Source organism: Natrix helvetica (assembly GCF_964273705.1).
Source record: "Natrix helvetica genome assembly, chromosome: 3".
NCBI lineage: Eukaryota > Metazoa > Chordata > Lepidosauria > Squamata > Natricidae > Natrix > Natrix helvetica.
The window spans coordinates 145699795-145721288 of record NC_138549.1 but is presented as its reverse complement, the minus strand read 5'-3'; positions in this window follow the sequence as shown (position 1 = coordinate 145721288).

Below are 21494 nucleotides of genomic sequence, written 5' to 3'. Positions count from 1 at the left end.
TAGTTGGTAATAGGAATGAAGGGAGTCTAAACCTCACCCCTCCGCCGCCGCATCCTTCAGCTTTCTTTTTTCACTCCGATCAGCCTGTCAGTGAAGATGCGCCCACGTGCCCTCCGATCTGCTCCCCGGTGCCTTGAGCGTGCAGGGGACCTCCCGCCGGCTGCCGCCGATGCAGGGATCCCCCGCGATGCCGCTCCTCCGGCAGGATGCCTCTACGGGGCATCCTGTGCCCCCCAAGAAGTGGGGAAGCCCACCGGGGAGCCGGAGCGAGCAACGAGTTGCCCGTCGCCGTCGGCCGTCGGAACCGGAAGCCAGTTTGGTTCTGACTGCTTTGGCTTGGGTCATTTCTGTGGGGGGTAGGCCTATATTTAGACCAAGGATTGAGTTACAGCTACCCACTAATTTTATCTTGTGAAATCTGTATGCACAGAGCAGTTTAGGAATAAAGATGATTGATATATTAAATTTGAATGCATTAGCTGCCCAGCTCCAATGGACCCTGATGTTAAGGATGGGTGCTGTAGTTTGCCTCTCTCACACATTGAAAAACTCCTGAGAAAGACAATGAAAAAAAAAGATAAGAACCTTGAAATTATATATTTAGAAATAATTATTAACTCCATGGCCTGCAAGAAATGCTAATCAATTTTGGAACAAATAAAGCCTTACTGTTACTGCTGTGCAAAGCTTCAAAAGACTGTTTCACTTTGATAAAGCTTCAAATCAACCATGCCTTTAAAGATGCTTTATGAAGCATCAGTTGAGCCTTCACTTCTAAGACTGCAGCAAAGTAACTCAGGTGTCTTTGTTCTGATTTGTTCCTGAGCCATCCTCAGCTTTCTAGCCTTAACCCAATCACCAGCCCTGCCCTTCAGAACTGACACTGCAGGAGAATGCTCAGAGGAGGAGCATGTGCTTATTTTACTAATCCACAGCTGGCTCTAGGGAATCCCACAGCATGCACCCAACAGACCAGCAAAGAGCCCCACTTGGCAGGCACCTTTTACATGATTTGCCTTCTTCCCATAGTGGCCATCAAATGAAGAGATAGTAATTTGGAAAAGTTCCTTTTATGTTGCTGGGCTCTCCCAGTTGCCTCTAGCTTCGGGGTGTCAAACTCAATTGCATTGAGGGCTGCATCAGGGTTGTGTTTGACCACAAGGTCAAACTGGGGTGTGTGTGACCAGGGGCATGGCCAACTCAACATCACTCATGTCGGAGGCACCTGGGGGGACCCGAGTGGGCCTGGGAGGGATCCTCCTGCAGCCCGCTACTGGCAAAAATAGAGCCTGGAATAGCCATGGGCAGCCCTCCCAAGCTCCATTTTTATTTGCAGAGGCACTGCAAGCCAGTCCTTCACTATTTCCAGGGTGGCCCCACAGGCCAGATCTAAGCACCCCGCAGGACACATCTAGCCTATGGGCCTTGAGTTTGACACCCCTGTTCTAGCTGATGACTATTGTGAGAGGGACAAGATTGAAGTAAGGAGGAGAAGAAATTGATTAGATGAATGGAGAGGCTCAAAGAGGTTCCTGAAAAGTTTTACAGCTAATCCCAAGCAGCCACCAAGAGTTGGATCCAATTTAATAGAACCTAACTAACATTAATACTATCTTAAAAGTTAAGCTAGTAAGCAGCGAGCCTGACAGAAATCACCGGATTCATCCTAATTGTCTTCATTTTTTACAGATTTAACAGATTAATTTTGTTTGATTGCTGATCTTCAGATGTTTCCTGGTGTCGGTGCTTTCCTCCCAACTTTGAGAGAGAATTAATGCTTCTATGAAAACATCTGTGGACTATTTTAAAAAAATAATTCTCCTGCTTGCTGGGCAAGAAAGCACAATTTCTCACGTAGAATTTTAATTTTGCTAGGATTAACCTGGCCTTAATGACACCTACTAATAGCTGAAGATCCTCTTTCTCATAAGTCAGTAGGGAGGAAAAACTTGGAAAGCAAGAAAACCTACACCTGTATGAAATTGTGAAATACCTTGCTCGTGCTAAGGCATCCTGAAAGCCAATAAGGGAGAATATTTGTAACTCAAGGTTGAAATGAGTTACATTTCAACCTTGTGCTCTCTGAGCTTAGTTGTTTTCCTTCAGACGTTTCATTATCAAAACTAAGTATCATCGACTTCCGGTTCCGGCGGCCGACAGCGACGAGCAAGCCTTGCTCGCCTCCCGCTTCCCTGGTGGGCTTCCCACTCCTTGGGGGGCACAGGACGCCCCATAGAGGCATCCTGCCGAAGGGGCGGCACCGCGGGGGATCCCTGGATCAGCGGTGGCCGGCGGGAGGTCCCCCGCCTCGCTCCAGGCACCGGGGAGCACGATGGGGAGACGCTTCGGCGTCTTCGCTACGATGCCGATCGGAGAAAAAGAAACTAGAAGGATGCGGCTGCTGTGCGGTGAGGCGTGAACTTTCTCCATTCCCTTTAACAACCCTAACAACTCTAACGAAAAAAAAGTCAGCTGTTTAAATCCTATTTTCGGCGTGAATCGGAGAGGAATTCCCCCCCTCCCTCGGACAGGCGGCTGGAAACGATTTAGCTCTTTGCCCCAGGGAAAGGAGGAGGAGGGGGAGAGCCAACCAATGATGTCACTCTCCTATTAAGTGAATTTTCGACTTAAGCCCTAAAACAATGATGATCTGGAAACTTTGAACATTGAATTTTGAAAACTTTATTTGTTGCCTCCAAACCCGAAGCTGGCAGGGCAAGATGGCACACTTCCGTTGTCTTTATGAAATATGAAATCTGACTCCACATTTGAAACTTCAGGCTTCTGGTCTTTGTCTCCGTGTTACTCAGACAAGTCTCTTGTGGATTGCTGTTCTTTGAACTCCCTGGAGTGGAAATTTTGCTCTATTACCAGGGCCAGTGGAAACAAAAACTCTCTTCTGCCTGGACCTTCTGTCTCTTGGACTCTCTTAGCTGCCTTGCCTTTCTGACTGACCATTCTCTATACTGACTGAACTCTTTATGGTATAAAGAATGCCACCTAAAAAACCACCTCCTGGAAAGCCTGGCTTTGCTGCCTCTGCCCCGACATCTGCAACCTCCAGTCCTAGTACACAATCAAAAATAACAGCTTTGATGCAACCCAAATCTCTGGAGATGGACTTTCAACAAATGTTTCAGCAAATTATACAGGGACAAGAGGAAATAAAGAAACAACTGCAGGAGATGAAAGAAGAAATTAAAGAGAACCAGGCCAAAATTAATAAGAACTCACAGAGATTGGATCTCTTGGAGGGTGGGGCGGCTGAGATGAGGGAAGGGATGGAAGGGATGCAGAAGGGAAACAAAGAACTTGACTCCCAGCAGATGAAAATAGAGTTTGAGAGAATGTCCTTTTATCTTAGATTTCAAAATGTGATAGAGACAGAGGATGAAAATATAAGGGATATCATGACAAACATTTTGGCTGACTACATCCAGAAAGAGAAGCAACAGATGGGGTGGGAAATAGACCTGGTTTATAGAGTGAATTCAGCTTATGCTAGGACACACAATGTTCTCAGGGAGGTACATATTAAATTCCTTAGAAAAAGCACAAGAGATGAAATTCTGAGCACACAATGGGGGCAAGCCCTGACATACAAAGATAAGGAGATAACCATTCTGAAACAGATCCCCAAGAAAAAGAGAAAAAAGAAAAAACTATTCGCAATTAGCGAATAAACTATACCAGAAGGGGGTGTGGTTTAGATGGTTGATGTCTGAAGGTATGCTAATATTCTGGGAGGAGACAAGAGTTAGAATTAATACACCCATAGAGGCACAGGCCTTTATGGAAAAAAACAAACTACTCCTAGAAAAACCCGAGGATCCTCCACCAGATACACAGGACACGGGAGGGGCCGGAGCTCTGTCGGCGGGGGGAGATGGGGCAACATTGAGAAAGCTCAGATCACAAAAATGAGTAAGAAAATCCACCTGACATAAACTGTTTGAAATTATTAACTGAACTTACATGCTGACTATATGTTATTATGTTACTACCTAATAATGAATTATGTGCAAATGTATACTATGAGTATGGAGGGGGGCGCACCTACCGCACACTGCAGTTGCCAAAATTTGTAACCTATCCCCTACCTTTTCCCTTTGTAAAATATTTAAAAAAAACCAATAAAACTTTGTTTAAAAAAAAACAAAAAACTAAGTATCATCATCAGTGCTAATCAGTAGCACCGATGCTAGTCACATCATCACTAGCATTTATGACGTTACCTAGTTTGGGTAATGAAACATCTGTACAAAAACAACTTTGCACCCCCAAAATCTGAGATTGTCCTTAGAGAAATGAAGGACTTAGAACAGTTTAGATAAATGTATCAAATAAGTGTCTTCCTAGTGGATTTTTGCTGACCAGGACTGAATTACAAGGTTGTAAGGATGACTTTATAGCTAAGACAGAAAGTATGATATGAAGAAATCATTTGTTGTATTCTAAGAGAAGAAGTTGTAAAAATTGTTTATACTTACTGTGACAAAGGAGAAAATATTTTTCGTTGCTATATTTTTTTCTTTTCTTTGTTTCTATCTACATTGTTTTTTCCTTTTGCCAAGATTTTTAGTTTTTCTTCATTTTTGTACTTTTTTGTCTATTTAATTATATTGTTTAATAAAGTTATTATTTAAAAAAGAAGTGCCTGCTACACTTGTGTATGAGCCAAAGTTTAGACCTCTGGAAAATCTTATTTCTAAGAACAAAACACTCAAACATTTGAATTCATTTTATTTTTCAGTTTAAAATTCCTCAACTTTCAAGCATCATTTTTCTTCTTTTATAGTTACTTATGCTAATAAGTCTTCTTGTTGTTGTTTTTTCTTCTAGAAGTAATTGATCTATCTTTGCAACTTTAGCTCTGTTCCTAATAAAGCTATTTGTCTGAAAATAATAATTTATAGCATCAACAGATTGTTTCCAACAGTAGCTCCAGATTATAAATGTTCTTCAACAGCTGGCTTTGATCGCAACTGCTTCAACTTGTAACATATTAATATCAAGCAACAGTGATGAAGGACTCATTGCTTCAGCTATATTTAAAACTCTAGCAGGCAATGTGGCTTGGTTTCCTTCCTTTCCTTTCCTTTGCTTCTCTTTTCTTTTCTTTTCTTTTCTGGAAAATCAATTTGCAGTTCCATACCTTTCAAACATATTCTGGCTGAATCAGTGCACCATTCTTAGTTGATGATAAGCGAGCAACTAAACATCGGTCTTGCAAAATTATCTTTAAATTGCAGCTCCTAGCACCCATAGAAAAGTTTGAGCATGCTGCTTAGGCAAAAGCTGGACTTTGGTTGCCCTTCCCACCAGTGCACCACAGTTACAATGTGCCTGAGGTGTCCAGAACTGCGCTCTTTGTTGTAAGAGAATGCTACACAGACACAGGTACAATTAAAAGCTGGTTACAAAATCTACTCCAATCTGACAATTCTTTATGGACGTTGAACTGCTAGAAAATCCCAAGAGAACATTTTTCTTGCTAATTAACCACATGTATATTAAAGGTCAGCTTCTTTTGGCATAAATATGGCTATATCAAAGTTTCTTTTAATTGTACTCTCTTGTAGCTTTTTTTATCATCACTACTCTTACCTTTAATTTACAAGGTACTCATTCTTACATTTCCTTTTCTATAAGTACAAAGACTGTATACAATATATAGAATTCTGCACAGCATCAAGTGCATCTATGCAACTGTACATCCTTCCCTCTGTAGTTTTTTTTTTCATATGTGCACTCTGAAGGAGATTATAGAAGAGAAACTATCATTAAGGAGTGGACATAATTGTGCAATTATCGAGTTCTTTTTGTTCAATCCAGGAAGCTGAGAGGACAGTACAATATATTTAATTCTACACTATCAATTAGACTTTCCATTGCTGATATGACACACATAGACCATCATTTTTTTTTTCACTGCCATTTAGAACCACTCAGGGTTCTGGCCAGATGTCCTTAAACATTAATCTTTATTTTCCAAGCATTTTGCCGCTTTCCCTATGATGCCTGTGCCATCAATGGACCAGCCACTTTGCTATTGTATGGTTTCATTCATGGTGATTGACAAACAGGTTGCCTTCTGGCCACAGAAAAGGATGCAGCTGCAAAGTTGTGATAAAATGGTCCATCAGAGCTCAATAATTCTCCTAGTTATTGAGACTGGTGTGGGGGAGAAGGAGTTTCTCAAATAGTTGACTGTTATATCAGGCTATGGACTATTTTTTGCCATGCCAAACCACCTTTTGAGTTGGATAGAAATGCCATCCCTTGAGTTGTTTAGTGCCAACATTCATGTAAGGTTGTCAGCATTGTCTCCTTGCTCTAAAGAGCCTTGAGAAATCATGGAAAAATTATGGATGTGATCTTCAAATGAAAATATTAGCCAGTAATGAAACTTAGGTTCTTCATGTTTAAAAGAAATCAAAATATTTAAATGTTCATCTTTCCTACTAGTTTTATTCAAACTGGTTCAGACCCTGAATATGGTACACACATGTTTCTGAATAGTTTATTATAGAGCTTTGCTTGTACTGTTCTTTACCATCTCTTTTCTCCCAGTGGTTCTGAGCACAGACATGAAAAGAAAGAAAGAAATGATACAGACATGATGAGCACCAAATCCAATCTCATTCTCTCTCAAGAATTCAAGAGACTTGCAAAGAAAAGTGGCCTTTCATATGTTCTGTTTCTTAGCACTGAAATCCATATAGACTTCCTGTATTTAAAAAAAAAATTATTTCTCTCTGTCTCTGAAATTTGGTAGGATTTATCCCCACTGGAGTTACCATAATGTATACAAATGGAATCTCATTATGTTCAAAAGCAACAAAACATATTTTAAATACACATAGTTTAAAAACTATGTAACTTCAAAGCCTTGTAATGATTTTTATGAAATCTGGTTGCCTTATCTCCTCCATACAATCTGTTAGTAACACAAATGTCACCCCATTCTCTTGGGCGAAAGAACCAGTAGGGTTTAGGTGTTGGGTTAGAACCAGGGAACCTCAGGTTCACATCCATCTGGAGCCATAGAAGCTGACTATTTCTCAGTCCAGCTGGACTTGGGTATGTCTAGTTTAATGAAAAGAAGAACTAGGGAAGTCATGATAGCAGTGTTCCAATATCCAAGGGGTTGCCACAAAAACAATTCGTTTTCGAACTTCCGGTTGGCCAGTTGGGCCTGTTTTTCACCCTCCCCAGGCTCCAGAGGCTTTTCCAAAGCTTGGGGAGGGTGAAAATGGCTCCGCGTGCCACAGGTGTGCCATAGGTTTGCCATCACAGGTATAGGTTTCATGCCTGAGTAGAAGGTTGGATTAAAAGACCTTCACGGTCCCTTCCAACTCTGTTGTTCTGTTATTCTTGCCTTGGACTGAAACCTGGTAAGTGCTGATTTTCTCCAAACTAGGACTTGAACAAAATGTTGTGCTCAGTGCACAGGTCAGGATTGCACTCACTCACAATTAGAAGGTTCTGTTCTTAGTCAACATGCCATTGGTGGGAGAGAGAAATCCTTTCAAGGTTTTATGAGCCCACATTTGTGCCAAAGCTAAATCTTCAAAACTCATCCTCATTTAGCTTTTGTACTAAAAATGTGTATCTGGAAAAACCATTACAGCCTAAAAGGCATGTGGAAAGCAGCCAAATGGGCAAATCTTTCAAAAGAAGCGTTTCAGAAAATATGGGCTCATACACAAAGCTCATCTTTCAAATCTTGAAAACAGCCACATCTTTTTCCAACTATGTAAGGCTGGAAAAAGATGTAGTTGCTTTAATGATTTGAAAAGGAGGGCTTCACGTGCATTCCCACATATTACAACGCCCCATTCAAAGGCTTCATTCAGCAATCATAGACAATCATAAGTTCTATCAAGGCAGCTTTTTTGTTGCTTTTCTTAGGTTATTTTTTTCTTTCTTGGGTTTTTCTTTTCTTAGGGTTTTTTTAAGTCTAGAGAACACAGTGTGTTCTCTATAGACAAAAACAAAATAATAAGCTACTTAGAGACACAGTTGGCGTTACTAAGCAAAATATCCCCATCCATCCTCATCACTGTCATTTACTGGGCAATTTTTAAAGTCTGATAGTGCCAGCCTTTAAAAATAAGATCTGATTTCAGTGAAAATCCTCTGCTCATTGTAAGGGTGGAGAGCTTCAATTATGGCATATTTGCTACTGGTACTGCTGCTGAAAGCTATTTAAGGGCCAGGTATACAGTAGATACATATTCACAGCAATTGGTGGAGCATTTGGCATAAGTAATCAAAAGATGCGGAAAGACACAGGGTGTCAAGCCTTAGGAACATTTACATGGGTTTTTTTTTACATCTATTATACTGAAAAGCTCTTTGCTTTATTACTAGAACTAGCAATAACTAAGAAAAGAAAAACGAAAATATTTTTAAAAATCTAGCACATCCACTTGGAAACCGACAAAGACATACAGTTTATTTCAGAGCTGGATATAGATATGGCTACAAACATCATTGATGCACAATGGACCTTTGCTTGATCTCATCCTCAACAGCTGAACTCATATAATTTCAGATGAAGAAAAGTATCTTGAAACCGATATTTTAGTTTCCAGCCATCCAACAACCATTTATGTTTCTCCCCTAACACTGGCATTTTCCTTTGGCAATCAAACCTTCAATCTGCACTGCATAAAGCTGCCTTTTACGCTGTAATTTGTGATTCCGTTAGTCATTTTCTATATCAGTTTTATGCAGCATCAAAAGCCCTTTCATATGTTAAACCCCTCTGATTCATATGCTAATCCTTAATTTACGACAAGGTAATTATTTTTAGTTGAATTTATTATTAGGCTTTTCCAGGGAGGACGGGTTGAGAGGAAAGGGCTCAGTCACAGCTTGGCATCAATAGAAGCCAACTTCTGTTGCACACATACAGATAGGTGTGAAAGCAAAGCTATTACGTTGCCAAGTAACAAAAGAGAAAGAAATGAACAAATCTCCAACTGACTAACCAGATGCTAAACCTTTCTCCTCTTGTTAAAATGGGCCCTACTTCTATAAAGGAGAACCCCCAGATTCTCTGGGTTTATGTCAATTAATTACCTGAAGCTAAGACTTGGAAATGATGGTAGTAGCATTCAAGCTATCGCAAAACACATCCTGAGAAATAGATAGAATTTCATTCAACCAAACTTTCTTCCTCCCAGGGCTTAATATTAGTAGCACTACCAGCACAAGGAATTATTTTTTATCCTGTGAAGTAGCTGGATCATCACAGCTACTAAACCAAATCATTTTCTGATGGCACCCACTTTGGGAATTTAATTTTTATCACCTGATGGCACCCAAACCAAACTGGGAAACTGCCGCAGCATCCTGCCCAATAATAAGGGCACCTTCATCTTTGCATGCTGATCTTCTCAGATAAAATAGGTGGGTCAAAAGAAATATTTCAAGTGATAGTGGCCAATAAGGAGTCTGACAGCCAATAGAATACATGCCCTTGCCACAGGAACAGGAAGCTCAAGTTCAAAGCCCAAAAGAGGGTATAAATATCTCTCACTCTCCATTCCATGTGATCAGCTACCCAGAATCACACATGCTTGGTTGTTCTTCTTCACCATTAAACCATCTTTCCAAATAGCCTCCATGTTTCCAGTGTCTTTCTTACTTTCTCCTCACATGGAACTGAACCAAGATGGGCATTTCTTCCAACACCTTGATGTCCCTGAAGGTTTCTTGAAAGAGGTTTGCCATTACCTGCTTCCTAGGATTGAGAAAGAGTGACCGGCCCAAGGTCACCCAGCTGGCTTTGTGCAAAGGCAAGACTAAAATTCAAAATCTCACAGTTTCTAGCCTGACACATTAACCACTACACCAAACTGGCTGTCTTTCTAAAATTGCTTTGATTATTTTTTCATGCACGTTATTCGTGGCTTATATGGCTTATTATTCAGTGCCTTCAGGCCATTGCAGCAAAGGAAAAATCTAAATCATTTAATTATAAACAGAAATACATTTCCCTGGAAGGTTGGTTACATTTTCCTACAAATATTTGGAGAACACATGCTCAAGTATGCCAGATCAATACGGCATATCATGTAGATATTAGGGTGATTTTAAGTTAATTTAACGCTTACTGATCTAATTGGTGCTATTAGACTACTCATTAATCAGATGGTTGCTTTGTAAAGACAACATCTGGGGGAAAGAGCAGAAAGGAGAAAGGGCATTTAAGACTGGTCAATCATGTTTGTAAAAAGTTATTAATTGAAATAAATGCATGATCATCTGGATCATTCTTTAGACTGGTCTTTCTGTTTTAGCCATATTTAGCTATCATTCATTTCATTATCATTACTAGAGCTTTAATGTGAAGAAAGTTAGAGAGGGCTTCTTTAAAAAACAAGGACAGCCTTGTGTCATAAAAATTTAAATTTAAAAGGATTTTTTAAAATAAAGAAATAATGAACATTATTTCTACAGTACCTCATGTCAGAACCTACAATTATATTTGCAAGCTACTATAATCCAGCTTTATGGACTTTCATGACCTTCCACAAAAAAAAGGATCTATATTTTGCCCTCTTTTATCAATTAACCTGCTACCAATTTTTATTTTTCAGCCTGTATATTCCTGATACATTTTTAATTTGGTACTTACCATACATTATTTCATGCGCAAGTATTTGGGTGATTGAAAAATGTAGATTTATTTATTTATTTAGCACTAGCTGGTAACCCAGCGTTGTCCAGGTATTTATTTATTAGAACATTTCTAATGTTGGATTTTCCCCCTTACCAGAGGGAGTCCCCTTGTTGAGTACTGTGAAGCCATTACCATGGCAACTCCATTGAACCATACAGTAGAAGCTATTTTATGGCAGTACAGTAGAAGCCATTTTAAGGTACAACAGGCTGCATCTTAACAGAGAACGTACACCCCAAGGACTGTGGAACGCCCCTTGAGCAATTTTAACCAAACATGTACACAGATGACTTACTCTCTGGGAAAAAAATGTTAGGGGTGTCTTACCTCCACAGTATTTTTTTCCAGAGAGTAAGTCATCTGTGTACAGGTTTGGTTGAAATTGCTCAAGGCGTTCCAGAGTTATGGTGGAACATACACACCTACAGTGTGTAACCCGCATCCAGTCAGGTCCAGCACCAGCTTCCACTCACCACACACACAAACTCAGGTAGGCTTCTCTAGTGGTGGGCTCCTACCGGTTTGCACCAATTCTCCTGAACTGTATGTCAATTTTCAGAGCAATTCGGAAGAAATATTTTCCCACTTTGCAGGGCTAATCCTTCAAGAAATGCAGGAAGGAAAGATTCTAGTGTGCCTGTATTTCTAGACTAATCCTTGTCTTAATTGATGCCCCTGCTGCTTTAAGTGTTTTCAGAAACTGCCTCTGGGTGTCAGATCCCTACCATGATGCTGCCATTCATCTTGGGGCAAAGGGGCCCTTGGATGTATTAGTTAGTTTATTGCTTTCTTCCTCAATCCCTTACAACCTGTAACCTTTCACTTTATAACCTTATCCTGGCACCTAGCCATGCTGGGATTTTCTCACTCTTTGGGGAATGAATGGGGAGGGAGGGCCATGTGGGTTGCATCACTCTGAACCCGGTGGAAGATGACCCTAAGAATGAGCACTTTTCACGTTCTCAGGAAAGCCATTACAATAACATTGCCATACCTGCAGATTGGCTGAATCCACATCAGACTGAAGGGAGGGGTTTCTAATTCCTTTACCCTAACTGTAGGGAACCTCAGAGTCTGCTTTCCTTTTACCCTGTTATCACCCCTGTTCAATAAAAGGTTCCTTTTTGAAATGCTAAAGTTTCAAGAGTTTTTACTCTCTTGAACAAGGAGGAGAGGCCAGACCTTACACTAGGTTAAGCTTTTTTACATTGTAACAGCCTTAATGGTTCTTGGCAGTACGCCCAAACTTTCTGTCTGTAGCTGAGTTTCTCCAGAGTTCCCCCTCCCTGGGTAATGTTACCTAGTGAGGTAATGAAATGTCTGCAAGAAACAACCAAGTTCAGAGAGTACCAAGGACTAACAGTTCAGCTCTGAGCTATATACCGTGTTTCCCCAAAAATAAGACTGGGTCTTATTTTCTTTTGACCCCCCCCCCCCCGAAATAAGAACTTGGCCTTATTTTTGGGTAGGTCTTATTATTTTTGAGGTGCAGGAGGCAGCGAGCATGGTAACAATATTGCAATATTTTTGTGGAGGGCTTATTTTCAGGGAAAGGCTTATTTTAGCCTGTACGCTCAAAAGCCCGATTGGGTTTATTATCAAGGGAGGTCTTATTTTCGGGAAAACAGAGTATCTTCTTCTATTGGAATCACTGAGCCACCTACTATCTATGCATAGGGGCCCTTTCTTACCCCAGTTCTATTTCAAAAAAGGGAAGCAGAATTCTACTTCGCTTTTTTTTTTACACAAGGATAAATGTTAATACCTGTTTTGGATCATACAGTGGCAAAGAAAAAAGAGAGAGTGGGTGTGAATGAGTAGGAAGTGTGAGCATATGCTAAACAGAAAAACGTGATAGCAGTTTAGTCCTTACCATTTTTCTAAGAGTCTATTTTCTGCTTGAAGAAGCAGGTGCTCTCTTCCTACCCTTCCAGCATCAAACAGCTGACAGACTGTCAAAGGTGTGATGGCTCCAGGACAGCTATATTGCCTTAAATTGTGCATTCTTGACACATCTGATAATTATGCCAAATGAGCTCACCTTACATCCTTACATTTCTGAGCTATACATATTAAATTAAGTGGAAGTGGTTACCCACACTACCCCATAAAATAGTGTGTGTGGGAGGGGAGCAGAAGTCAGATTCTTGATAGGTTCTAGGAGCCAAATAAACCTCTCTCAGTCAGATATGGGGATTACAGTGACAGGAAGATTGATAGTCTAGAGAGGAAAATAAAAAGTACTTAAATCTGCCATAAAGGCTAATGTCCTATTTACTTGCTGAGAATTTCCTATTGCTTAATATCAGTTTTTACTGCTGACAGCATGAACAAGATTGAAATAATTTTTGCACTCTTCTGAAGAGCCATCATATGTTTCTCATACAAGAGTAAACTTTATTAAAATTATTCCGTCACATTTCAAAAAGAATTAGAGAACACTAATAATTTGGTGTTTTTTTAAAAAAAAAAACAACCCAAATGTACTTTTGCATTTATTTATTTATTTATTTATTTATTTATTTATTTATTTATTTATTTATTTATTTATTTATTTATTGCTTCAACGTTGTTTCTGTTTCAAAACATGTTGGCTACCTTATGTCAGGAAGGATTATGTTTGCCCTTATTGGCAAAAGTCAGGTAGGCACACGAGAGCTTATATAGTAAGTAACATGAAATCCTTTACTGGTGAGAGCCTGATTTATATAAACAATGTCTTGCCAAGTGGAAAATGAGCCAGAGAAAAATAAATAGACAGCAAAGAGACTATTGCAATATCCTCTTCAGTGTATGAACATATATCATTGTAATTTTTCCAATGAAAGTATAAAGCCAAAATTCCCAGTTCTGACTCAGAACTATTTCTGAATAAACCCATGATCAACCATACTGCAAGGATCAGAAATAAATGATATTAATATCTTATATCTGCTTCCATAAAGGTAAAAGTTCCTCTCGTATATATGTGTGAGTCATTCCTGACTCTAGGGGGCGATACTTATTTCCGTTTCAAAGCCGAAGAGCCAGCACTTTCTACAGAGCTCTCCTTGATCATGTGGCCAGCATGACTAAATGGCAAAGGGGCATGGAACGCTGTTACCTTCCCACTAAAGGTGGCTCCTATTTTCCACTTGCATTTTTATATGCTTTCGAACTGCTAGGTTGGCAGAAGCTGGGACAAGTAATGGGAGCTCACTCTGTTATGCGGCACTAGGGATTCGAACCGCCGAACTGCTTCCATACCCTGAGATAAAAAATGTAGCCAAAGAAAAAAAAAGCAAGGCTAATATTTCCATGGATTTGATATCCTAGGACAGTGCTTCCCAAACCTGGATAAATTACCCAAAATTGGGTAAAAGTGCTTTCTCTTTGGGTAATTACATAGGTACCTATCACAACAGGGTCATTTTAATTGACTTAAATATTATCACATGTACTAAAATATATTCAAAAATCTCCCAAAGTATTCATATTAACATAAAAACCAATGAACTTATCAATGGAAATTTGTTGAAATGACATAAAGGTAATTCCATGATATTATTTTTTTAATGCAAGTAGTCCTTGAATTATGACCATTTGTTCAGCAATCTTTTGAAGTTACAATGATGCTGAAGGAAGGGATTTATGGCCAGTTCTCAAAGTTCAATAAGACTTTTTGATAAGTGGTTTTGGGTAATAAAAGAAAAAATGGGGGAAGTCCTGCCCTAGAATGTACACAGGGATATAGTAGTCTCTTATTGTTCTTCAAGTGTATCTTGCATTGCATGTTCCAAGATATCTGCTGCAGTAAATGTTATTCATTTGCCTACACCAAGAATGGACAATTATTTATTATATCTTTGGGTTATGGGCCACATATACCTGCCCATGCATCCAGTCAATCACACATAGTACATGGGAATGACCTTGAGGAACAAGGGGAAGAGATGCTGCCTAGAGAATGATCAGGTAAGAGTGAGAGCAGTCTCCAGTGGCTTAATGGTCAGAGAAAGAAACTTAGGAATGAGCAGCTCTAACTGATCAGGCTGTTAAAGTGATAGTAGGAGATTTGTATTTTCAAACTTGCAAGATTTTCTTATTGTATCCTTACAATAAAGTCAAATTAGCTCATATCACGTTTCCCATCTGATTTACTTGGGCGGACTGACATTCCTAGTGTTGGAAGGGGAGAAACAGAGTCAGTCCTATTGAGACTAAGTAGTTACTTTGAATATGGACATCTTCTATCTTTAGGTCTGTATGAGACTGTTCTGTAATTACCCTTTCATGGGGTAATTTGGGGGTCATCTTGGTCTCACAGTTCCCACTCAAGGGCTGGGGGAAAAGCTGTAGTGTGGGGATCCTTTACACAGCTCTATTTTATTTGTCTGTTCCTAAATCAAGAGGTAATCAAGCTGGCTCTATATTACACATTTATTAGAAAGCATTCTTATTGCTGTTTTATATGTTATTGCCTCTTCTTTGTCAGTTTTGTACCATTTTTTTAAAAAAAATGATTGGTCTGCAATTTTAAAAAACCTACTTCAAAAATGTTGATAAAATTTAAAGTTCCTTGCCGTGCCTTTTTCACAGCTAAGAAATGCCAGATTTTATAATTATATAGTGCTTACTACCAAGATCGCTCAACTGAACAAAACTGGGAATTGCATTATTCACACAAACAATTTTCAGAGTAATTTTTCTAACTTGAGTTGACATTTCAATCAGCTGGGCTGGATATAAAGGAACACATTATGTGGCTGTATATTCTTATGTTCAGTCCATAGAACATAGTTTGTTCCACAAGTCTTTAATCATTCCAAAACTAGGATCCATATCCAGTCCAAATTACTTTAAAAAGATCAAGGTGCAAATAGAAAAATCTTGAAAAATAGTATTTATTTGGCACAAAAGCAAATTTTTAGAACACAAAGAGATAATAGTTGGATTCAACTTCAATATATGTATAATGTAGTTTCTTTGTTTTTTTCACAGTATGATTCCAACTATTGTCATTTGTCAACCATGGGTTAAGATTGCAGTAGATATAAACCAGGTCATGTTTTGTTCAACAAATCATGGTTAAAATGCATTACCGAATAGCACAATGTGCGAATACTAATCCATTAATACAAATACACAGGTAAACATTCTCAGTGATGGGGGGAGGAACCAGCAAGCAAAGATAAAGGCTATTTAATGTTAACAAAAATTGTGGGTCAAGACAGTTTCCACTAGCTACAGATACTAGGAAAGAAGAAACTATGCAAAAAAGTAGATAATGTTTGTTGTTGTTGTTGTTACTTGTGAAGTCATGTCCGCGCCCCTTGCAACCCCATGGACAATGTTCCTCCAGGCCTTCCTATCCTCTACCATCCTCTGGAGTCCATTTAAGCTCACGCCTACTGCTTCGGTGACTCCATCCAGCCCCCTCATTCTCTGTTGTCCCCTTCTTCTTTTGCCTTCAGTCTTTCCCAGCATCAGGCTCTTCTCCAGTGGCATTGCTTTTCTTTGTTATTGGAATGTAAACTGACCTTTTCCAATCCCATTGTTGAGTTTTCCAAATTTGGTGGCAAATTGGTTGTAGCACTTTTACTGCCTTGTCTTTTAAGATTTTGAATAGTTTAGCTGGAATACTGTCACCTCCACTAGCTTTGTTGTTGTTCAGATTTCCTAAGGCCCATTTGACTTCACATTCTAGGATGTCTGGCTCTAGGTCAGTGACCATCCCATTGTGGTTATCAGGGATGTTAAACTCATTCTTGTATAGTTCTTCTGTGTAATTTTGCCACCTCTTCTTATTCTCTTCTGCCTCTGTTAGGTCCCTGCTATTTTGGCTCTTTATCATATCCATCTTTGCATGAAACGTTCCCTTCATATCTCCAATTTTCTTGAAGAGATCTCTAATCCTCCCTGTTCTATTGTTTTCTTCTATTTCTTTGCACTGTTCATTCTTATCTCTTCTAGCTATTCTCTGGAATTCTGCATTCAATTGGGTGTATCTTTCTCTTTCTCCCTTGCCTTTTGCTTCCCTTTTTTCCTCAGCTATTTGCAAAGCTTCCTCAGACAGACAGGTTATAAGCGCAATATTAATAAGGAACTGTTGTGAATGCAGTCCCTAAAATCAGGCATTCACAGTCCTCCAGGCTACTTGCCAAGTTCAGAATGTACAGTCTCACAAGAGATACACAAAGAAATAGCCCTGTCTTTTCCCTTTGAAGTCTCAGATTGTGACTTTAAAACAAACAAAACAAAAGGAGAACTGGAAGAGTTAAATGAAGCAAAACTAAGAAGAGTATAGAGTATAATCATACTCTATATAGCCTCTTAATATAGCTCCTGATTAAACTATGGCAAATTCCTAGTAACTGAGGCAGAGGGAATATTTGTTTTAAAAGGCATTTTCATTCTAAAGCAAAAGGTACAAGTCTAGCCAGAAATCTATGTTAGGATTAATTGCTTTTTCTCTGTCTAATATACTTATTCCTCTGTATAAATTAGGGATAAGTGTTTAGACCTCAGCTTGCATTCCATCTTTCAGGTTGCGTGGAAAAAATACTTTTTGTTATCACTTTCTGGAACTCTACAATCTTAAATTACAACCTCTCTTATATCAGTAGGTAAAAGCATTTGTTGTAACCAACCAGCTGGAAGTTGTGGTCTGCCTTTAACACTGTATTCTCCTTTGTCATTTTCTAGGCTTTTATATTTTACCTTTACTTTTTTAAATACAATTTGGTATACAGCTATGGCAAGATTGGCCTATTTCTTAAAGACAGAAAGAGAGTAAAACCTATAGATACATGTCTCTAAGTTATGTGTTGATGAAAATATTTCCATTTGTTATTTTTTTTATCTTTAATCATTAGAAAGGCAACACAGATTATTAAATCTCTGTCTCTCGCATACATCTGAGTTAGAGAGAAGACAGGATCATGGGCCGTGGTTTAAACAAATAAAAGGAGCGGAGTTATGAAATGTTAAGAATTCCTCTCTCTAAACTCAACTGGTCTAGTATAATAATCTTTCACTTGGAGATTAGAACTGGCTGAATTTTCTGGCAGGTTCTTTCCTGAACGAAAGAACTTTTTTGGTCTCATAATTACTTACAATAAGGGAGAGTGAATGTAAATCGGCAAAAAAGAACAATAAAGACAAAGGCTTACAGTATGTTAGGAGGGAATGAGTTAAAAGGAAAACATCTGGACAAATATCCCTTGTTCATGCAGGCAAAGTATAATAGGAAATATATGTAGTACAGGGTTGGAGATCTTCGTATTCTCTGAGCTTGCAAACATTTTGTTGCCAAATGAGATAACGTCATCAGCAGAGGTGGATTCCTACCAGTTTGGACCGGTTCAGATGAGTAGGTAGTAACTCGGCTTGTCACGCCCCCAAACTGGTTCTCTCCACAGCGCCATAGGAGCTACCATCTTGTTTTTTTGTTTTTGCACATGCGCAGAAGCATTTTTTATTACTGTGCATGCACATATAGCACACATTAAACACACGCACATGCAAATTGAGCAAACCAGCAGTAGCAGCAGCCAGAACCCATCCTGGTCATCAGTACCTAAATATTTTTGAGTCAGGCCATATAGAGCTTCAAGATGCTTCCTATCCAATTAAATAAATGTCTACTTATTTTCTGCAAGTTTGCTTCCTTAAAGATTTAGGAACACTTGGTCTTCGAATGGTATATTAGAGACAATACAGTAAAAGCTAGACTGATTCAGGTCACGTAGGTAAATAAGACCGAAGTGAAACTAAATGAAAATTAAATGAATATGGTGTAGCTGATATGAGTATCCTCCTAGTTAAATAATCTGTCATATTAGAAATTACCATTTGGAGTTAACTTTGAGATAAGCTCAGGCACAGGTAGTCCTAAAGCTGCAAATAGTAATCTTACATTCAGATCGTTCAGATTATTCATTGGAAGAAGTTTCCATTGACAAGTATGTTTGGTCCTTTCCCCACAAATAAACTGTAATCTACAAAACCAGCATCTGGGCAAGGCAAGATCTGCTGAATAGCTAGGAGACGCTATTGTAAAGTATGCGCACCTTGGTCGGATAAGATGGGTTTCTAATTTTTCTAATCATTGTGTACTTCTCACATTTATTCAAATAAGATCAGCAAACCAAAATGAAGCAGTAACTCCTTCTGACTAGACTCTGCATTCATTCATTTTATAATCCTTAGATAAAGGCTTTGAAGCTAGAATATTCATTACCAAATCAAGACTTTCAGAACAGCCTGGGCAGTAATGAAATGAAGCAAATTTGACACAGGGGATGCTATGATAAAAATTATTCTGTCATAAGATTACTGGGACTAAATGTTGTTGGGTGATAAGGCGTGATGTGTTAATGCAAAATTATCTTGCCAGTCCCCTTCTCCCAAAAATGCAACAGATGAAACTCGCATTTATTAAAAGTCTGACTGAGATATTAAAAGATCCCAGATAAGCCAGTTTATTTCTGCTTGGCAGCACAAATTGAAAGTGTTCTCCAACTGGAATTTCTTTAAATGAAAGATTACCAAACAATAAGCTTTGCAAGAAGGTTGCATAGCATACCAAGGTTGAAAAAAAATCCAACCATTCTCCCTAGAAAGGGTTAACTAATCCTTTGGTCTCTGTCTAGGTATAGGAAAATAGAGAGTGGGGTTAAAAGCTTGAACAAATGATGATGAGCTATGAACTCGGGGTTTTTTTTTTTTTTTTTTTTGCTCTATGTAGGTATAGAAAGCAAGATTAATTATGTCCATCTGTATACATAAGGCTAAGGTTCAGCCTAAGGGATAAACTGCCATGATGAAGCTAAAATGATTCGTCCATATCACTAGAAGCACTAAGACAACAATGGAAAGCTATAATAGTTTCTGCTTTGCAAAGCATTTCATTTGTTGCCAGTCAAAAAGCTGCAAATAAAATTGATATCTAATGTGCTTTATTCTCAAACTGAGAATTTACAGTAGAAAATATCTGGGTTAATCCTTTTGGCTGTTTGATCCAACATAGCAACATAGAGGGACAGAATGAATTTTAAGCGATGGGAGAATCAAGTCAAACATAAGAAAATTGGAAGATTTATTTTAATTTAGAGTGAAAAGTAGATCCCCCTACAGTGAAGCATTTCATCTTTAGCAGAGATTACATTTAACACCAACACAGGGAAGCCAGGACATAAAAAGGACAGAAGTGTGAAATCAGGCAGCCAATAAATGACATTAGCTATGTCTAAAATAATGAGTGATCCAGCTGAGAGGAGCTGTATTAATTTCAAGAAGAAACATCAGAAGCAGCTATGCCAGACTTTCCTTTTGAAGTGTTCAGTTCTAAGCATTCCTAGAAAGAATATGATCATTTGGATCTAGTTCAGTCAGATTTCAAGCTGAATTTAGCAGTGAAACTATTTACACTATCTGGGTCTGCAAACGAAGTAGGTTTATTCTTAATGAAACTGAAAGAATTACAAGTTTGGAAGTAGCCAAAGTATTTAGGTTACTGAATTCAGTCCCTGCTCAGTGCAGAAATCCAAATTAAATCACCCGAAAGAGATAATTATCTAGCACTTGGACACACCCAATCAAGTGGGTGCTTCTGTTAAATTGTAAGCAGTCCTCAACTTACAATGGCAATTGGGACCAGAAATGTTTCCTTCACTAAGTGATGCTCTTGTAAAGCAAGGATGTGCAAGAGAGTACTGATAAAAAATTGATTTTTTTTGTTCCCCATCGAACTGTTAGTTTCCTAGTACTCAATCAAAATCTGCCTTTCTTTAGCTTAAACCCCTCATTTGATATCCTGTATTGTGCATGATGGAAAAAGACTATAGCTCTTTCCTTCTTCTGTGTGGTATCTTTGCAGATATTTAACTGAAATGAACTCTTATCCTACCCTTCATTCTCCTTTCAGGGCTAAATATTCTCAGTGCTTTCAATCTTTGTGATAAGGCTTTTAAACAATTTAATTCCTGCTTCTTCTCTGCACTTGGTCAGGCCCTACATTTTCGGTGAAGGGTCTTACCAATATAGAATAAAATAGAATCACTATTTCCATGGTTTCTACACTGTACATATGCCTTTTCTGCAACTACTTTCATTGTTGACTCTTAGGCTGTTTGCAGCTTAGGTTTTGATCACCAGTTTCCTTAATATCAATCTCTGGGAAAGGAGGAAGTACAGAAATCTGCTGTTGTTTTTTTATTTTGTTTTCTGATTCACAAAAAGTAATCCATTCAGCACCATAATGTTTTTTCTTGCTTCCAATGTATGCATGTACGTACGTACGTACGTACGTACGTATGTATGTATTGGCTTTATAAACTGTCCAATCCCATTAGGACTCTACTTTAGATACTGATAAAATCTATTTTATTCCCTCTTTTTCCTTTGGATTTAAGAAGCTGCCATAACCCTGAACCGGTGACTGAAATTTCAACTTTCTGCCATGTGTCCTAATAAAATAAATAAAACGAAGAACAAAACAAGAAAATAGTGATGACATCAATTGTGATGCCATCAACTCAGATTGTGGCTTTTAGTCAGTCCTTGAGCTGATTACAGCAAAGTATTATACCTTGAGAGTGCAGCTGAAAACTTCCTGAAAATTATAGCTCTTGCAAAAAGGTAGCTAGCCATCTCCTAATGGGATGGAGCAGAAAGGATCACAGAACAAATATATTTCCAGAGACTGTTTGTGATTTTCCTAGTATGATTTAGGTGATATGATTGCCTCTCATCCTTGGTATTGTTTTCTTTTAATAGTATTTCAATACACTTGGAAACTACTGTTTCTTAATATCCA